At 44.4% G+C, this 21511-nt stretch overlaps 1 protein-coding gene across 4 annotated transcripts in view; it reads left to right on the forward strand.

Annotated features, from left to right (window-relative positions):
• Window positions 1-21511, forward strand: part of PRKCD (protein kinase C delta) — a 217586-nt gene that overhangs the window by 22848 nt on the left and 173227 nt on the right. Inside the window, exon 1 of one of the 4 annotated variants that reach the window (XM_077452276.1) lies at window positions 13092-13196. The exons of the other annotated variants lie outside the window; for them this stretch is intronic. The gene's annotated coding sequence lies outside the window, so the exon portion shown is untranslated. Of the gene's footprint in view, window positions 1-13091; window positions 13197-21511 lie in introns of those variants that run through there. 4 annotated transcript variants of the gene reach the window in all.

A 21511-nucleotide genomic window follows, 5' to 3' on the forward strand; every position in this document is an offset into this window, starting at 1 on the left:
CCTCTTTGCATGGAATAAAATCCATAATTTTCTTCCTGTCAGAATGGACCTCTGCCTTGTTTACATAGTCAGAGCTTTGTTCTGTATCTCTGCCTGGTGATCAGTCTTAATTTAGTCGACTAAAACATTTTAGTAGAGTAAATGAATACTATTTTAGTCGACTAAAATGGGACTAAAACAATTGAGATGACTAAAATGGCATTAAAATTAAAATGGCATTTTAGTCAAAAGATTAACGCTGGTCTTTAGTGCATCTTCATTCCTCAATACCTTAACCACTTGCCAGCGCAAGACGATGTACGTCGACAGAATGGCACGGGCAGGCAAATGGGCGTACATGTACGTCCCTTTAAATTTGCCGCCCTGCCATCGGGAGTGCGCCACCGGTGGTCAGGACCCCCGTGAGTCCGGTCGCGGGACCCGCGGACTCGATCGCCGCGGGCATCCCCGCGATCGTCTCACGGATCGGCCGAATGGAGAAGTGCCATTGTAAACAACATTTCTCCATTCTGCCTAGCAACTAGTGATGCTGATCTCTGCTCCATGTGATTGGAGCAGAGATCAGTGTTCACTAAATGAAAGCCAAACCCCCCCACAGTTAGTAACACACCCCTAGGAACACTTAACCCCTACACTGCCACCCACTGGTTAACCCCTTCACTGCCAGTGCCATTTACACAGGAATCGCTGCATTTTATATAGCAGTGATTACTGTATAAATGACAATGGTCCCAAAAAGTGTCAAAAATGTCCGATGGGTCCCCCACAATGTCGCAGTCACAATAAAAATCGCTGATCGCCGCCATTACTAGTAAAAAAAAAAAGAATAAAAAATTATTAATAAAAATGCTATAAAACTATCCCTATTTTGTAAACTCTATAACTTTTGCGCAAACCAATCAATAATCGCTTGTTGCGATTTTTTTTTTTTTTTTTTTTTTTTTACCAAAAATATGTAGAAGAATATGTATCGGCCTAAACTGAGGGAAAAAAGTTTTTTTATATATTTTTGGGGGATATTTATTATAACAAAAAGTAAAAAATAATGCGTTTTTTTTCAAAATTGTCGCTCTATTTTTGTTTATAGCGCAAAAAATAAAAACCACAGGGGTGATCAAATACCACCAAAAGAAAGCTCTATTTGTGGGAAAAAAAGGACATCAATTTTTTGTTTGGGAGCCACGTCGCACGACCGCGCAATTGTCAGTTAAAGCGACGCGGTGCCGAATCGCAAAAAGTGGTCTGGTCTTTGACCAGCAAATTGGTCCGGTCTGAAAGTGGTTAAATAATAACATGAGATTTTTCACTCCAGCAGTATATAATGAGTTTGGAAATGGTAGAGAAATGTTATGTTAATTCAATTATACCCATTCGATTTCAGACGACTAAAATGAGTTTTAGTCGACTTAATACGACTAAAACAATTGCAGAAGACTAAAATGGGACTAAAACGTTATTTTAATCCGAAAACTAAAAGTAAATTGATATTGTCTGCCAAAATGAACACTGCCAGTGTCCGCGAACATCTATTATCCGGCACCTGTTGATTGTCTTGTGCTGCATCAAATAACAGCACAGCGCGCCCCCCTACCCGGAAAGTGATGAAATATGTACTAGGTACGTGATCTGGCACAGAGCGGCCGTGCTGCCGCAGTATATGTACAGTGGGCGTCTGCAAGCAGTTACAAACTTGTTATTCTAGCTCCTACGGTTAGTTACTGGAGCAGTAAAGAAAGAAGTGAGCATAGTTTTTGAGAATTTTGCATAATCTAGCCGGGGGCTATGCCATTTTACGGTAAACTGTATTTCAGAACAGGCCGCGTAATCAAATGAAATGGTTTAAACTGAATAGGACAAAATATGTCATTTGGAATTTAGAATGTTTCTCTAGCCACGAGATCTAACTTTTTCTGGGGTTAGGCTCTGTTCCTGGCATTTTCTTTTCAATTTAAAGATGTTCCTACTAGAGCTGCCACGACGCGTCGAAGTAATCGACTACGTTGACTAAGAAAATACGTCGACGTGCGTGCAGGGCCTCGATGCATCACAGTGGTGGCAGTGCTTAGTATCTACTGCTGCCCTCCGTACTGCTGCCCTCCGTGCCGCCGCCCCCTCTCTTCTCCCCCTCCGTGCCGCCGTCCCCCTCTCTTCTCCCCCTCCGTGCCGCCGTCCCCCTCTCTTCTCCCCCTCCGTGCCGCCGTCCCCCTCTCTTCTCCCCCCTCCATGCCGCCGTCCCTAGGGGTGCAACGGATCGCCACCGATCCGTGATCTGAGCGCACATGCCGTGATCCGTGGACCGCTCCGCGGTCTCGGCCTTAGGAGAGGCCGCGGCTTCGGCCTAGCTCCGAAGCGGCGGCCATCTTTCTACACCCAGGCGTTCACAATGTGATCGCTCCGATGGAGTGATCACTTGTAAACAGACCAGCGTCATGACATGACGCCGGTTTCTCTCTCCCCTCTCTGTACTGATCTGTACAGTGGAGGGGAGAGGTCGGATGGAAGCAGCCATCCCTCCATACCCTGCCAATACTCTGCCAGCCCGATACTCTGCCAGCCAATGCAATACTCTGCAGCCCGATACTCTGCCAGCCAATGCAATACTCTGCAGCCCGATACTCTGCCAGCCAATGCAATACTCTGCAGCCCGATACTCTGCCAGCCAATACATTACTCTGCCAGCCAATGCAATACTCTGCAATACAATACTCTGCCAGCCAATGCAATACTCTGCAATACAATACTCTGCCCGCCAATGCAATACTCTGCCAGCCCATACAATACTCTGCCCGCCAATACTCTGCCCGCCAATACTCTGCCCACCAATACTCTGCCCGCCAATACTCTGCCCGCCAATACTCTGCCCGCCAATACTCTGCCCGCCAATACTCTGCAATACAATACAATACTCTCAAGGTTATCCAAAGGATTAATTAGCTAATCAAAAAAAAAATAACACTAGATTCATTAAAAAATAAAAATAAAAAAAATAATCGGATAGTCGTTGACTAATCGAAAAAATAATCGATAGATTAGTCGACAGACAAATTAATCGTTAGTTGCAGCCCTAGTTCCTACTCTTATTTTGTGTTTTTCTATATGCTTTGCTGTTTTCTCCATAATATAGAATATTTTGTCGCAGGACATCCTTTCAACAGCCACAATGAGTATTCAGTACAGGGAACTGTAGAAGGCATCTCTCTATCATAATCCCTAAGAAATATGAGATGCAACTGGAAGGTTTAACACTACGGCATCTGCTACATTGGTTTTAGGTGGACTGGCCCTTCAAAGGAAATTCAAAATCGGAGAAAACCAAATGCTCCATCCAGGTGCAACCAGTGCAGACATTGTAGAAATACTAGTTGCTAGGCTCTATCTAGCTTCACTACATTGTCAACTGACCTGGAACAGGCATGCAGTAGGTAAAGATGAAGATTCAAGGAGTCAGATAATTTAAGCATTTTTTGTCTCCCATGTAAGTGGCAGATGTTACGCATCATTACATTCCAGGCTCCTGAGATCTCTCATACAGTTCCTTGAAAAAGTATTCATAACCTTTGAACTTTTCACACTTTATGTTTCAAACTAAAAACGTAAATGTATTTTATTAGGATATTATGTGATAGACCAGCACGAAGGGGCACATAATTGTAAAGTGGAAGTAAAATGACAAATGTTGTGTTTGTTTTTATTTTATTTATTTATTTATTTATTTATTTTTATTTTTACAAGTATGCGAATAGTGTGGGGTGCATTTGTATTCAGCCGCCCTGAGTTAATACTTTGTAGAACGACCTTTCACTGCAAATACAGCTGCAAGTCTTTTTGTGGATGTTTCTACCAGCTTTGCACATCCAGAGAGTGAAAATTTTGCCCATTCTTCTTTGCAAAATAGCTCAAGAGCTGTCAGATTGATGGAGAGCGTCTGTGAACAGTAATTTTCAAGTCCTGTGTAAAGTGGGTACTCCTGCGCTTACACGGAAATAGATGTCAGTATATTAAAAAAATATAAATATATAGAAAAAGGTGCTGCGTACACCGTAGGGACCAAACTCGTGTCCAAATGTGTGAATAAACAAAGTTATAGAGTGTGGTGTTGCGCTCCTTGTATAGAGTTAAATGTAATCCTATTATCAACTAGTGATACTAGATAGAAAGACCTATATTACAGGCAAAATGGTGCAAATAAAATATCGTATGCCAAAAAAAGGATTGCATAAATACATTAAAACAGGACATAAATATTCATCATTAAAGTATTCACTATTAAAATATCAAAAGTGCAGAGAATCTTAAAAATACGTATGGAATATACATCAAATATGTGCAAAATATACAAAAAATAGATCAGCGAGTGAGTGATCTGTGATAATAGTGCGAAATAAATAAATAATTCATACAGTGCTTTTTAAGAAGAGATCAATAAACAAGGTAGAAATGTAAAAATATAAAGAATCGGAGAAAAAAAAAAATATATATATATATATATATATATATATATATATATATATATATATATATATATATATAATATAAAAATCAATAAATTCTTAGTGCAAATTGTTGGACGTTTATTTCTTGGTCCAAAGTGCAACAGGTAGTGGAATTGTGAAAGTGTTTCACATGGACACTTTGTGCTGCTATCTTAATATTCGGTGGTGCTGTGCCTTTAAGTGATGTGCTAGAGGTCTTCAGTGTCTGTGACACCTGTGGCTAAAATGAATGGTTACCTTACTGCTGTAAGGTATACAGCATGTAGTGGAATTTTAAAGGAATGGATCCCTCCGGATAGGCCCTTTTCCTACTGGATCCCAGTCGAAGTCACGTGGTGTGACGTAACGCCTAGGATACCAGAGGCAATAGAGACACCGGAACAGACGGATAGGTACGAGCACGGCGCTCGTTTTTACAATACACTATTGATACCATAAAATGTGAGTTTTTTATCTGTTTTACCTAAATAAACGTCACTGCTGTTTGCAACATACTGCACTATGGTAGGCTCTTTTATCTTCTTTCTAAACACACTGAGTACCTGCCTGAGTGAGCCAAGCTACTGACGTGGAAAGCGGAAAGGCAAAGAAAGGACTTTCTCCCCCCCCCCCCCCCCCCCCCCGTCCTCCTGGCTTCATCCCATAGGAACTCCTAGGAAAAGGGCCTATCCGGAGGGATCCATTCCTTTAAAATTCCACTACATGCTGTATACCTTAGGCCGCGTACACACGGGCGGACTGTTCGCCCAACCTTGTCCGCTGAACAGTGTTTGGGCGGACAGTCCGCTCGTGTGTGGGCTTTCAGCGGACAGTTTCAGCGGACAGTTGGACGGACAATGTCTTTCGGAAATTCCGAAAAACTGTCCGCTGAAACTGTGTTTGAGCGAACAGTCCGCCCGTGTGTGGGCTTGTCCGCTGTACTTTCGAAATGAGCGGACTGTTCCCGCTCGGAAAGTCCGCCCATTTCGAGCGCGTGTACAGGTAGGCGGGGCCCGCGAAGGAGACGTCGCGGGCTCCGCCGCCTGGAATGGGCTTAAAGGGGAACCCCAACGCCGAAAAAAATCGGCGTGGGGGTTCCCCCCAAGTCCACACCAGAACCTTGTCCGAGCACGCTACCCGGCCGGCCAGGAAAGGGGGGCGAGCGAGCGCGCCCCCCCTCCTGAGCCGTACCAGGCCGCGTGCCCTCAACATGGGGGGTGCCTTGGGGAAGGGGGGGGCCGCGCGGCCCCCCCACCCCAAAGCACCTTGTCCCCATGTTGATGAGGACAAGGGCCTCTTCCCGACAACCCTGGCCGTTGGTTGTCGGGGTCTGCGGGCGGGGGGCTTATCGGAATCCGGGAGCCCCCTTTAAGAAGGGGGCCCCCGGATACCGGCCCCCCACCCTATGTGAATGAGTATGGGGTACAATGTACCCCTACCCATTCACCTGTGAAATAAAGTACAAATAAAAACACAACACAGGGGGAAAAAATATTTTATTGCACAGCCGGGGGTCTTCCGTCTTCGGGGGTCTTCTCGCCGGACTCCTCCGCTATGTGTGTGTAGCTCTTTTGCCAGCGGAGGAGTCCGGCTTTCTTCCTCCCCGCCGCCGGCCTCTTCTCCCGACTTCGGGGGTCTTGTCCCCCTCTTCGGTTCTTCTGCCGGGCCACCGCGCCTGGTCCGGTGGCCCGGTCTTCTGTCGCCGTCTTCCGTTCTTCTGTCGCCGCCTTCGGTTCTTCTGCCGGGCCACCGCGCCTTCTTGTAGCTCTTTTACAGGCGGTGGCCCGGTCTTCTGTCGCCGTCGCCGCCTTCCGTTCGTGTTCTTCTTCTTGTTCTTCTCCTGGAGATGTTGACTCGACGAGCTCTCCGGCCGGAATGCCGGGGACGCGCTGTGCGGTCACTTATATAGTGACAATGGGGCGGGGTCACATGGTATATGTCACATGGGTTGGTCACATGGGTTGATGTCACATGGGGACTATGACATCGTAAGGGGGCGGGGTCACCATGTGACATCAACCCATGTGACATATACCATGTGACCCCGCCCCATTGTCACTATATAAGTCACAGCGCAGGGCGGCTCTGGCATTCCGGCCGGAGGGAGCGACGTGTCAACATCGCCTGGAGAAGAACAAGAAGAACAAGAAGAAGAACACGAACGGAAGGCGGCGACGGCGACAGAAGACCGGGCCACCGCCTGTAAAAGAGCTACAAGAAGGCGCGGTGGCCCGGCAGAAGAACCGAAGGCGGCGACAGAAGAACGGAAGACGGCGACAGAAGACCGGGCCACCGGACCAGGCGCGGTGGCCCGGCAGAAGAACCGAAGAGGGGGACAAGACCCCCGAAGTCAGGAGAAGAGGCCGGCGGCGGGGAGGAAGAAAGCCGGACTCCTCCGCTGGCAAAAGAGCTACACACACATAGCGGAGGAGTCCGGCGAGAAGACCCCCGAAGACGGAAGACCCCCGGCTGTGCAATAAAATATTTTTTCCCCCTGTGTTGTGTTTTTATTTGTACTTTATTTCACAGGTGAATGGGTAGGGGTACATTGTACCCCATACTCATTCACATAGGGTGGGGGGCCGGTATCCGGGGGCCCCCTTCTTAAAGGGGGCTCCCGGATTCCGATAAGCCCCCCGCCCGCAGACCCCGACAACCAACGGCCAGGGTTGTCGGGAAGAGGCCCTTGTCCTCATCAACATGGGGACAAGGTGCTTTGGGGTGGGGGGGCCGCGCGGCCCCCCCTTCCCCAAGGCACCCCCCATGTTGAGGGCACGCGGCCTGGTACGGCTCAGGAGGGGGGGCGCGCTCGCTCGCCCCCCTTTCCTGGCCGGCCGGGTAGCGTGCTCGGACAAGGGTCTGGTGTGGACTTTGGGGGAACCCCCACGCCGATTTTTTTCGGCGTTGGGGTTCCCCTTTAAGCCCATTCCAGGCGGCGGAGCCCGCGACGTCTCCTTCGCGGGCCCCGCCTACCTGTACACGCGCTCGAAATGGGCGGATTTGCCTCCTCCTTACGTGGGCGAGTCCGTTCATTTCAAAAGTTGAGCGAACTGTTTGCCCAACCTTGTTCGTCAAACAGTCCGCTCGTGTGTGGGCAAGTCCGCTCATGCAAATTTTGAGCGGACTGTTTGACAAACTGTTTGCCGAACAAGGTTGGGCGAACAGTCCGCGCGTGTGTACGCGGCCTAACAGCAGTAAGGTAACCATTCATTTTAGCCACAGGTGTCACAGACACTGAAGACCTCTAGCACATCACTTAAAGGCACAGCACCACCGAATATTAAGATAGCAGCACAAAGTGTCCATGTGAAACACTTTCACAATTCCACTACCTGTTGCACTTTGGACCAAGAAATAAACGTCCAACAATTTGCACTAAGACTTTATTGATTTTTATATTTTTTTATTATATATTTATATATATATATATATATATATATATATATATAATTTATATTTTTACATTTCTACCTTGTTTATTGATCTCTTCTTAAAAAGCACTGTATGAATTATTTATTTATTTCGCACTATTATCACAGATCACTCACTCGCTGATCTATTTTTTGTATATTTTGCACATATTTGATGTATATTCCATACGTATTTTTAAGATTCTCTGCACTTTTGATATTTTAATAGTGAATACTTTAATGATGAATATTTATGTCCTGTTTTAATGTATTTATGCAATCCTTTTTTTGGCATACGATATTTTATTTGCACCATTTTGCCTGTAATATAGGTCTTTCTATCTAGTATCACTAGTTGATAATAGGATTACATTTAACTCTATACAAGGAGCGCAACACCACACTCTATAACTTTGAATTTTCAAGTCCTGCCACAGATTTTCAATTAGATTTAGGTCTGGACTTTGACTTAGGCCGCGTACACACGGGCGGCCTGTTAGCCCAACCTTGTCCGCTGAACAGTGTTTGGGCGGACAGTCCGCCCGTGTGTGGGCTTTCAGCGGACAGTTTCAGCGGACAGTTGGACGGACAAAGTCTTTCGGAAATTCCGAAAAACTGTCCGCTGAAACTGTGTTTGAGCGAACAGTCCGCCCGTGTGTGGGCCTGTCCGCTGTACTTTCGAAATGAGCGGACTGTTCCCGCTCGGAAAGTCCGCCCATTTCGAGCGCGTGTACAGGTAGGCGGGGCCCGCGAAGGAGACGTCGCGGGCTCCGCCGCCTGGAATGGGCTTAAAGGGGAACCCCAACGCCGAAAAAAATTGGCGTGGGGGTTCCCCCAAAGTCCACACCAGACCCTTGTCCGAGCACGCTACCCGGCCGGCCAGGAAAGGGGGGCGAGCGAGCGCGCCCCCCCTCCTGAGCCGTACCAGGCCGCGTGCCCTCAACATGGGGGGGTGCCTTGGGGAAGGGGGGGCCGCGCGGCCCCCCCACCCCAAAGCACCTTGTCCCCATGTTGATGAGGACAAGGGCCTCTTCCCGACAACCCTGGCCGTTGGTTGTCGGGGTCTGCGGGCGGGGGGCTTATCGGAATCCGGGAGCCCCTTTAAGAAGGGGGCCCCCGGATACCGGCCCCCCACCCTATGTGAATGAGTATGGGGTACAATGTACCCCTACCCATTCACCTGTGAAATAAAGTACAAAAAAAACACAACACAGGGAAAAAATATTTTATTGCACAGCTCCGGGGGGTCTTCCGTCTTCGGGGGTCTTCTCGCCGGACTCCTCCGCTATCTGTGTGTAGCTCTTTTACTAGCGGAGGAGTCCGGCTTTCTTCCTCCCCGCCGCCGGCCTCTTCTCCCGACTTCGGGGGTCTTGTCCCCCTCTTCGGTTCTTCTGCCGGGCCACCGCGCCTTCTTGTAGCTCTTTTACAGGCGGTGGCCCGGTCTTCTGTCGCCGCTGCCTTCCGTTCTTCTGTCGCCGCCTTCGGTTCTTCTGCCGGGCCACCGCGCCTTCTTGTAGCTCTTTTACAGGCGGTGGCCCGGTCTTCTGTCGCCGCTGTCGTCGCCGCCGCCGCCTTCCGTTCTTGTTCTTCTTCTTGTTCTTCTTCTTCTTCTCCTGGAGATGTTGACTCGGCGAGCTCTCCGGCCGGAATGCCAGGGACACGCTCCGCTGCCACTTATATAGTGACAATGGGGCGGTGTCACATGGTATATGTCACATGGGTTGGTCACATGGGTTGATGTCACATGGGGACTATGACATCGTAAGGGGGCGGGGTCACCATGTGACCAACCCATGTGACATATACCATGTGACACCGCCCCATTGTCACTATATAAGTGGCAGCGGAGCGTGTCCCTGGCATTCCGGCCGGAGAGCTCGTCGAGTCAACATCTCCAGGAGAAGAAGAAGAACAACAAGAAGAAGAACAAGAACGGAAGGCGGCGGCGACGACAGCGGCGACAGAAGACCGGGCCACCGCCTGTAAAAGAGCTACAAGAAGGCGCGGTGGCCCGGCAGAAGAACGGAAGGCAGCGGCGACAGAAGACCGGGCCACCGCCTGTAAAAGAGCTACAAGAAGGCGCGGTGGCCCGGCAGAAGAACCGAAGAGGGGGACAAGACCCCCGAAGTCGGGAGAAGAGGCCGGCGGCGGGGAGGAAGAAAGCCGGACTCCTCCGCTAGTAAAAGAGCTACACACAGATAGCGGAGGAGTCCGGCGAGAAGACCCCCGAAGACGGAAGACCCCCCGGAGCTGTGCAATAAAATATTTTTTCCCTGTGTTGTGTTTTTTTTTGTACTTTATTTCACAGGTGAATGGGTAGGGGTACATTGTACCCCATACTCATTCACATAGGGTGGGGGGCCGGTATCCGGGGGCCCCCTTCTTAAAGGTATCCGATAAGCCCCCCGCCAGCATCGCGGAAGTTCTGTGTTCGCCGTGTCCCCCGGGGACAGGAAAACACAGATCGCTGTAAACGGCCAATCACAGCGGCCGCTTACATCGCGATCGGCGTGTTCAATGGGAGATGATCTCATATGTAAACATATGAGATCATCTCTCAGCGCCGCTCTCCCTCCTCACACAGAGTAATAAAAAGGGGGGCTCTGGGGGGCAGCTGCATGACGGGAGGTTTTTTACCTTTTAATGCATTAAGGTGAAAAACCCTGAGGGTTTACAACCCCTTTAAATTGATTGTCAGGTCTAACTCCATGTGGCTTTTTTTTTTTTTTTTTCCTCTGCAACCACTATCCAAGGAGGGTAAGTGTTCACAAAGAAATGAATCTCCCTCTAGTGGCTTATCTAAACATCTATACATTTAATGAAGTACAGTAATACAAATCTGAAATGGCATTAAAAATGTGAAGGCCACATCCTAAAAGAACGTAAACATTTCCATACTCTGTTCTCCCAATATTTCTTTATTTAAACTGTCTGCATGTTGTATGCTGTAAAGTAATATGTGCATGAATTGCCATTGAGTCAGGAAATTTTGGTCTTTAATCCCGGCAATTTAATATTTTTTTTTTTCATTGATGAAGTTGGAGATTTTGATGTCGTCTGCCAGCATCTCCACCTCAGAGGAAGCCTTAAATTCAGTGAAAATATACAAGGCTTCCTGCCTCCTGGCAGCAGAAGGGGAGTCCCCGTAACGCTGCTGGAACATGGTGCTACAAACAAATGGCCCCTGCCCTCACCTATAACTGGTCTTTGCAGCAAGGAGCACATAAAAGGGCAAGGCATGCAAAACCTAACAAAAGAAATTCCCAGCTCAACTTACTGACCAGCCTGCAACCAACCCATTTATTCAGTCTAACAGTATGCGTTAAAAACAGGGGATTCGTTTGCACACATTTGCAAATACATGCGTTGGCTAAAGAGCAAGGAAGCACATGCAGAATAATTGATAGGCAGAAGGCAGGTGAGCCTGGAATGTGGCAGTGTATGCTGTAACACACGGACGTCTGTTCTGCCCCTGTTAAAAGCATGTTTTTGTTATTTTGAAATTCAAAGAGTCCTGGAACAGTGTTCACTTGCAGTTGTACATTGCAATTAGCTGCGTTTATGTGCATTTACATGTGACTGCGTTTAGCTGCGTTGGAACATTCTTGCCATTTCTGATGTGCTTCCTGTTTTTCTTTCCTTGTTGCCTCTGCCATCTGCAGGCGAATTAGTGCACTGCGATTACATGCAATAAATTGTTCTTGGATTCAGTCAAATTTTTTCTATCTGCACCAAACCGCAAGTAACTAAACAGTTGCTAAACGTAGTGTGTGTGTGTGTGTGTGTGTGTGTGTGTGTGTGTGTGTGTGTGAATGGGGCCATAGGAAAGCATTGTGTGCGTTTAGCTGCAGTAGATAACTTCATCTGTCCGCAACTAAAATCTGAATTCTATCTGCCCGTGTGAAAGGGGTCTAACTTAGGTGCAAACAGCGTGTACATCGCTGACAGCGGCTTCAGCAGCTAGTAAAGGAAATTGTTTGGGTCAGCTTGGCCATAAAAAACAAAACAAAAAAACATGGCTTTGGGCTTTACAATACTTGGCTCTTCTGTGCTTTACCTGTCGTTTTTTGAGCTGGAAGGATCTCTTTTAATAAAACTTTCTTGTGTGGAGAAACTCTATAAAATGATTGCTATGGGGAAACACAACTACTTTCATACCCTGGTGCTTACAAGTCAAACTCTGTGCTGTGTGTGTGGACTCCACATGCAGATTGCTGGTGGAGCTCTGTGGTTTGTCTGTTTAGATAGGGAAAGAGTATAGGATGGGGATGAGCAGCGTGCAAATGAATTCTTTCCGTTCCTGGGGATGAAAAGGCCAGGCCTCAGAATAGGGGGCTGTTTGTTTCCCACCACTTTCCTACATCAAAGAACTATTATCCTAATGGGCAGGGAGAGTATTTAGGGGAACAGGATAAATGTTCTTATACTGTAGGAAAAATAACAGATGCCATTGCCCTTGCAGGTCTAATCTCAGCTCACAGCCTCCTGTCTGTGAACAAAAACCAGTCTTTTTGTATCTGTGTTTTCCAGCTACATTTAGCAGTGGAAAGTATGTGCTATAGTTACATGGCATTAATAATGAAATATTGTTTGTGTGTCTGACACACGTTGATTGTTTACACAGTGACACAAAATGTATTTGCTTCTTTGGGTAGGTACAGCCTTTTCTTATAACAGGAGTGACTCGCTTTTAACGCTTTTCTTTCTCAGTTTTCTGACCCCTCTGGCTTCATTCCGGGAATACTTCCCTTTTTTTGTCTTTTTTTGGCCAAGCCTGCAGTTAAGTAATTCTGCCTGTCCTCCCCTCATCTCTGTTGCACATATTAGAAATGCAGAAGTTTAGATTTATGTTGGTTTAGTAAAATTTCCTTGAACAAAACGTGCTGCAACTTGTAAAGTCACGAGACAAATCACTCTTACATGTGTTTCAACTTTTGAAGATTTTCGATGGGTGTGTGAAGAGTACTGTACAGGCTTTTATTTGTGTGCTATTTTTTTCAGATTGGTGTGTACGTTGGCGTGTGATTAGTAGCTTCCTCCTCGGTCACTACTGTTTACCCTGGGCTGCTCTATGTTGGGAAAGCTCAGTTTCTAAATCTTCAGACTCTGAGAGTGCAAAACTTCCTGCCCACTTCTTGTGAAGGTTGCTATTCAGCAAACATGTGGAAACTTGAGATCTACTGTACTTCCCTTTTTATGCTTTATGTAGCAAGCCTTGGTCTGGTTTAACTAGTTTCAGCTCCAGTCTTAACCTCGGCTGGCAGGTGGAATCAGATGTCAGAACTGGGTTTTTAGTTACACTTACTGCAGAGAAGTGAGTTGCCTTTTATTTATTTTTTTAAACCTATCAAAGGAATGTGTTAATGCTTTTGTTTCATTTTTTTACTACTAACAAAACAGCAAATTTTTACTTTTTATTATATAACTATGGAATGTTTAAATTTTACCATTTGCAGCCAGCAGGTTGCACTCCTGTGCAGTGTGTGGCCTCTGTGAAATATTTTAATTTCAAGTAACTTCTGTACTAAAAATAGACCTAAAAGAGTCGGAGGAAGACCCCTTCCCCTAGCACAGTAGTAGAAGCCTGATACCAAGGCAGGGATTGTTGCAATCTCTTATATGCCCCCTTCTCTGGAAACGCCCTCTTCTCTGTTTTTGAAAGTATTTTTCTACTATGGTCTATTTATTTATTTATTTTCTTGGAAACCACTCAGAGGAATTTTGAGTGTGCCCATGCCACCGCAGCTCCTTAGCTTGTCGACTACATGCTACAGATCAGTGTACACCTTTTGGCTGTAGCATTTTAAGCAAAGGAACACCCATGTTGTTATCTGGGATGGTGCACCTCAGTGGGTCCTGGGAGTTGTCCAGGAAAGCAAAGCTATTATGTCACTAATTTATGATGTAATACTGAATATTGATAGTGTTCCTGCCTGCATATTCTTATGGACTGCAGAGGTTGCAGGCTGCACATCACCTGCTCATTTATATCATATTTCATGTATGTGAGGCTCTGTTTAATAAAAAAAAAAAAAAAAAAAATGCTTGCGTCAAGGGGGCAGTCCATGAGCAGTCTGATTTGCACCTTAACCACTGGATTAACACAGTGGCAGTTTGTTTTATAAAACCCACAATGCTTTGTAAACAAAAACATGTGAGGTTCCAATCGCATGCCAGGAATGCACGCAGAATGGCACATTTCTGCATGTGTGGAAACGCGCATTACACTTGCATTGGCATTAATTCCAAATGGCACCCCAAACGTGGGTATCAGTTGTGTGAAAAAAAAGTTAAGCATCATGTTGTGCAGGTGTGTACGGTGCCTGAAAGTGTTATGTAACTTCTGTTTATTTGTAAAATAAGTATTTTATACAAATATTTCAAAGTTTCTAAACCAGTGATCTCCAAAATGCGGCCCTTTGCTCGCTTTTATCCAGCCCATGGGGCATTATCCCCCCCCCCCCATTGTTGCTGACATAGTTTCTGACACTAATGCCAACGATGGGGCGCTATGCCTCCCCTTGACCGCAATGATGGGGCGCTATGCCTCCACTGACAGCAGGACATTTTCTTCTCCCACTGGCCACAGTGCAGCCCCCCTAAAGTTTGAAGAACTGTAAACTGGTCCTTTGTTTTAAAAGGTTGACGACCCCTGTTGTAAACCATGCAAAATAAAAAAAATATGAAATTAACCACTTAGGTCCCGGAAGAATTTACCCCCTTCCTGACCAGAGCACTTTTTGCGATTTAGCACTGCATCGCTTTAATTGACAATTGGCTACCAAACAAAATTGACATCCTTCTTTTTTTTTTTCTTCTCACAAATAGAGCTTTCTTTTGGTGGTATTTGATCACCTCTGCAGTTTTTCTTTTTTGTGCTATAAACAAAAAAAAATTGCGTAACTTTTGAAAAAAACGCATAATTTTTTACTTATATCCACAAAAAATATAAAAAAAAATATATATATTTTATTGTGACTGCGACATTATGGCACGATTATGGGACCATTCACATTTATACAAAAATGCATTGATTACTGTGTAAATGTGACTGGCAGTGAAGGGGTTAAACACTAGGTGGCGCTGTAGGGGTTAAGTGTGTCCTAGGTTGTGATTCTTACTGTGGGGGGAGGGGCTGTGTGTGACACTACACTGATCACCACTCCCAATTACAGGGAGCTGTGATCAGTGACAGTGTGATTAGGCAGGATGGGGAGATAGATGCTTGTTTACATTAGCATCTCCCGTTCTTCCTCGCCACGAGATGATCGCGGGTATCCCCACGGACATCGAGTCCGCAGGACCCACGGTCATGGAGCTCCCGGGGTGCACACGCCCGCAAGACGCCTCTTAAAGGGCAGCGTACAGGTACATTATTCTGCCTGTACGTGCCCTTCTGCTGCAGTATATCTGCGTGAGGCGGTCGGGAAGCGGTTAAACAAAAACCACTGTAGTGCTCTTTTCCTTGGAAATCTATGCTATGAGAGTAAAGTGTACGGTGCCATTACAGACCCTGGCTTTTGAAAATGCTTGCTACTTGTCATATAGAAGCAGTGACTTGAGTACAGTGCTTTGCAAAAGTGTTCACCCCCCCGCCTCCCCAGGCTTTTTACCTATTTTGTTACGTTACAGACTTTAGTTCAATGTTTTTTTAACCTGAATTATATGTGATGGGTCACAACACAATGGTCTAAGATGGTGAAGTAAAATTTGAAAAATATATACATATGCACCCCCTTTGTTATGAGGTGATGCCATACAAAGCTCTGGTGCAACCAGTTACCTTCAGAAGTCACATAATTGGTGAAATGATGTCCACCTGTGTGCAATCCAAGTCTCACATGATCTGTCATTACATATACACACCTTTTTTTGAAAGGCCCCAGAGGCTGCAACACCTAAACAAGACATGTGGCATGTGGGAGATTTCCAAAATGTATGGAGGAAGGTGCTCTGGTCTGATGAGACTAAAATTTTACTTTTTGGCCATCAAAGAAAAACGCTATGTCTGGCGCAAACCCAACACATCACATCACCCAAAGAACACCATCCCCACAGTGAAACATGGTGGTGGCAGCATCATGCTGTGGGGCTGTTTTTCAGCAGTTGAGAATTGGAATCTGGTCAGAGTTGAGGGAAAGATGGATGGTGCTAAATACAGGGATATTCTTCGCGCTGTGTGTGATTTGAGACTAGGATGGAGGTTCACCTTCCAGCAGGACAATTATCCCAAACACACAGTTAAAGCAACACTTGAGTGGTTTAAGGGGGAACATGTAAATGTGTTGGAATAGCCTAGTCAAAGCCCAGACCTCAATCCAATAGAAAATCTCTGGTAAGACTTAGATTGCTGTTCACAAGCGCAAACCATCCAATTTATAGGATCTGGAGCAGTTTTGCAAGGAGGAATAGGCAAAAAGCTCAGCGGTAAGATGTGGAAAGCTCATAGATCCAAATCAACTTGGAGCTGTGATAGCCACAAATGGTGGCTCTACAAAGTATTGACTTTAGGTGAATAGTTATGCACATTGACTTTTTATGTTGTTTTGTCCTATTTGCTTCACAATAAAAAAAAAAAAATCTTCAAAGTTGTAGGCATGTTGTGTAAATTAAAATATGCAAATCCTCAAACAATCCATCTTAATTGCAGGTTGTGAGGCAACAAAACACGAAAAATGTCAAGGGGGGTGAATACCTTTGCAAGGCACTGTATATACATCAGGAGTTGTGATCTTGCTTTCACAAATACTATTTCATTAACCTACAATACAGGATGCAGGGCTTCCTAAGAGATTGGTTAAATGCCGTGTGTTTGGATGATTGGACACTGGCAAACCCACCCAAAGCTTTATACCTTTTTATAACCTCTTCTACCAGGTAGGATTCTGTTTTTTGCTAGTGTCCTTAGCTGATAGCCGTTTCTCTACTAGAGAGACTAGTAAAACGAATATAGGAACATTAAGGCTGCATTCACACCTAAGCGTTTTCAGCTCATAAGATGCCTGAAAAACTCCCAACAAGCAAAATCCCATTAATTTCAATGGCACCTGTTCATATCTGAGCGTTTTGTCACCTGAAGCAAAATGCCTGAAAAACGCCTTAAGCTCAAAAAAGAAAATGAGCTTCTTTGGGGCAGATTACAGGCATTTTTCGGGGAGAGGGAGATGTCTTTTACCTGCCCCAAGCCACTGGGTGTTTGGTAGGTTGGTCACAAGGTGTTGCAGTAAAAAACCTTTTCAGACAACCCGTTTAAATGCAAATCTCTTACAGTACCGTGCTAAACGAATTGGTTATTTATTATTTTCCAGCCTTGCAGTCGACCTTTGTAACATTTTAAGATGCTGGAAGATACCTCCCTGACCTGATATCTCACTTTTTGATTATGCACTTTCTTACTATCCTTTTGATAAGATATAAACAGATTATGGTTTGAAGCATAATTTAGAGCAGCAGCCAATTCTACCAGGTTAGAGCAGCCAGTTGTACATGGCTAGCCTGAAACAGCTGTATTATGAAACCAGTGTTTCTCAACTCCAGTCCTTAAGGCGCCTTAACAGGTCATGTTTTCAGGATTTCCCTCAGATAAAACGTCTGTGGTAATTACTGACAGAATAAAAATCTATCCCTTCATCCCATTCATTCCCTGATGAGGTTGCGTGACCGTGACATTACGTGTTGGAACAGATTAGGGCCGAAACAACTAATCGATTAATCGACAACGAATCGATTATGAAAATAATCGATTACAATTTTCATAATCGATTAATCGGCCACTAAGATAATGGGGTTAAAGATAAACTAAAACTAAAATTAGCCCTTTATGGTACAAAAAGAGCAAATCTGTACTGTAAATATTACTTTCGCTGTCCCATAGTAAAAAAAATTAACCCCTTACAGTTTTAATTATTTTATTTTTTTAACCCCATTATGTTAGGCCTGGGTCATACTTCTGTGTGTTGGTGCTTTTTTGCAGAAACACAGTTAATTTACATGGTTTCCTATGGGACATGTTCACATCCAAGATTTTTTCAGCTGCTGCGTATTTGGAAAAGACAAGGACTTTTTTTTTTTTTTTTTTTTTTGTTTTGTTTTGTTGGTTCAATATACTTCAACGGAGAAGCTGCAGAAAAGCATGAAATAACACAATTTGTGTTTATTTATTTTTTTATTTTATTTTTTTTTTAATCTGCCCAACAACAAATTGGCCAAAAAAATGTAAAAATGCAAATCGCAGCAAAATTACTTTTTTTTTTTTTTTTTTTTAAAGGTTAGTAACCGATTAATCGAAAAACAATAATCGGCCAACTAATCGATTATGAAAATAATCGTTAGTTGCAGCCCTAGAACAGATAGGCATCGGAAGTGACGTCGGGTTGCGAGCTGCCGCTCGCGGTGCTGTGTGTTTTGTTTCAATGTGAGTACCAAATGGGTTGTTATCTTAATTTAATAAATTCAAGTTTCAACATACTTCACGGTCTGGATCCCCCTTTCTTTCCTTTTATACATCGGCACTGGACCTGGAAACCTCCCCTTTGTTTCCACGCATTGCTGAGCTGCACAGATAGGAAACCTCCAATTATCTACGACAAGAGTCTGGATTTCGTTGGATGCCATTTTAATATTTCATGCTGTTACCTTACAGCGGTAAGGTAAGGGGCTAAATCACACAAAGGTACAATTGCACGGAAGAAATCAACCACTGAGTCACTGTTTACATTCTCCGCACACAGAGTGCTAACTTTGGACAATTTTAATTGCGTGCACTTTATCTACTCCGTCTGAAGATTATGTCACTTTTGTCACTTTCATCACTTTCACTTTATATATTAGAATGTATCTAGGTTGTTTTACACTATTGTCTGATTAGAATTTTAACCCAAAAAATGAAAACAAAAAAATAATAGGCACACCCTAAAGAGTAAAACTACATAATTTATTAGCTATAATAAAGCAGAATACAAATAGGCATCCTAAATGTCCCCAACCCCCTTTTGGAAGTCCCAACAAGACAGGGGCTGACTCCCAAAAAAGGTCTCCTCCCCAGAGAAAAAAAAAAATCTGACGAAGTTCCGCCCCTTGTGTCGAAATGTAAGCTTTTCAAGCTGGGTGAACACCCCTACTATTCACCGATCCAAATTTAATACTTTTTATATGGATTTGAGGACTTCAAGCTGTTTCTAGATGATAAGTTGGTAACGACCAGCTCATACAACCTATATATGGACATCCATCTACTATTGATGGACACTATGGCAATAGACCTGGATTAACCAGTTCCCGACCAGCGCACGCCGATGTAGGTCGGCAGAATGGCACAGGCAGGCAAATGGGCGTACCTGTACGTCCCTTTAAACAGCGGCGCGCTCCCCTGCTGGTCGGGACCCCCGTGAGTCTGGTCGCGGGTCCCGCGGACTTGATCGCCACGGGCATACCCGTGATCGTCTCACGGGGCAGCCGAATGAAGAAATACCGTTGTAAACAGCATTTGTCCATTCTGCCTAGCAACTAGTGACGCTGATCTCTGCTCCATGTGATTGGAGCAGAGATCAGTGTTCACTAAATGAAAGCCCAGACCCCAACAGTTAGTAACAGCCCTAGGAACACTTAACCCCTACACTGCCACCCACTGGTTAACCCCTTCCCTGCCAGTGTCATTTACACAGGAATCACTGCATTTATATAGCAGTGATTGCGGTATAAATGACTGGTCCCAAAAATGTCCGATGTGTCCACCATAATGTCGCAGTCACAATAAAAATCGCTGATCGCCACCATTACTAGTAAAAAAAAAAAAAAAATTAATAAAACTATCCCCTAGTTTGTAAACGCTATAACTTTTGCGCAAACCAATATTCGCTTATTGCAATTTTTATTTATTTTTTCCTGAAATATGTAGAAGAATACGTATCGGCCTAAACTGAGGGAAAAAGTTTTTTTATATATTTTTGGGGATATTTATTAAAAAAGTAAAAAATAATGCTTTTTTTTTTTCAAAATTGTCGCTCTATTTTTGTTTATAGCGCAAAAAATAAAAACCGCAGAGGTGATTAAATACCAACAAAAGAAAGCTCTATTTGTGGGAAAAAAAGGACGTCAATTTTGTTTGGGAGCCACGTTGCATGACCGCGCAATTGTCAGTTAAACGACGCAGTGCCAAATTGCAAAAAGTGGTCTGGTCTTTGCCCAGCAAAATGGTCCTGTCTGTAAGTGGTTAAACACTAGTCCTTGGATTACCAGCTGAACATGTCTGATGGACTGACACTGCACTAAACACAAATCAGGATCAACCAGATAAGCAATCAGCTGAAAGAAATTGGTATGTATATGACCAATTCTACCATACTGTCCCCTTCAGGAAAGTTTTCACCTTAGTTCTCGTCTTAGGTGATATTGGGTTAATAACAGGTGCTGTTTTGGGAGTGTTTTGTTTTTGGGGAGGGAGGGATCTAGGGACTGTGTGTCTTTATCTCCATTATGGACAGGGGGGTTTCTTTTTGATCATCTGCTTTTAGTGGGGTTTTTTTTTCTCTGGGAGGAGATGGACCTTTTTTTATTTTTTGGGAGTCAGCCCCTGTCTTGTCGGGACTTCCTCTTGGTCTATTTATAGGGGGTTGGGGACATTTAGGATGCCTACTTGTATTCTGTTTTATTATAGCTAATAAATTATGTAGTTTTACTCTTTAGGTCGTGTCTATTATTATTTTTTTGTTTAATTTTTTTGGGTCTAACTTGGATATACACCCCCGAAATATAAATATATATATATATATATATATATATATATATATATATATATATAAACATTTTATTGTGTTGGTTTTAGTTGACCAACTGGGTGTTTGCAGCAGCTAGTATCCTCATCCCTATAGCCACAGATAGCTGGGAAATAATTAACTCTGTAATTACTAAGGCAGAGAAACTGATCAAATCACATGTGCAAAATAATGGAAAGGCTGGAAACGTGACCTGTTGGGGCGCCTTGATAACTGGAGTTGAGAAACACTATACTAAACCCAAGATAATATTCATGCGCTTGCAAAAAAATAAAATAAAAAATGCAAACCTTAGTGAAATAAAACAAATACATTAAAACTCAATTAAATCAAATGCATAGCAGCATCTAAATCTCCAATCCAAGTAGGATGTGTTCCAACAACATACAACCCAACAATAATTAAAAGTTTGCAATCCTTGTGCTAGGTATAAGTTAATCACATAAGAGACATAATAAAACTGCATTAAACATATGAACACATCCTGAGTTAATATATCTGTGCAAATAAAGTCCATATAAATTGTGTATTGTGGTTACAGAGAAATGCGTTTGGGGGGGGGGGGTTTAATCATGTGATGTTGTTCCCCAAGTCGGCCTGACCACTTGGACCTGCTGGTTGTTTGTGACACATGCAGTGTAATTCCTTTAAAAATTGTAAGCCAGGATCTACTTAAATGCCTAGGCTGTTATGGTCCTTGTCTGCTTCCCAGGTTTCATCTTTGTGATCACTGCATATGAACCCTTCCTTACGATATTATCCTTGTTCCTAATCTGCCTTCTCTCCCCCCCCCCCCCCTTCACTTGTCCTTCCCTACCTTCCCCTCCCCTCCCTCCTACTTATTTGGATCTATATA

The sequence above is a fragment of the Lithobates pipiens genome, unplaced genomic scaffold, assembly GCF_037356315.1.
Source record: "Lithobates pipiens isolate NorthernLeopardFrog02 unplaced genomic scaffold, aLitPip1_a1.2 Scaffold_23, whole genome shotgun sequence".
Taxonomy (NCBI): Eukaryota; Metazoa; Chordata; class Amphibia; order Anura; family Ranidae; genus Lithobates; species Lithobates pipiens.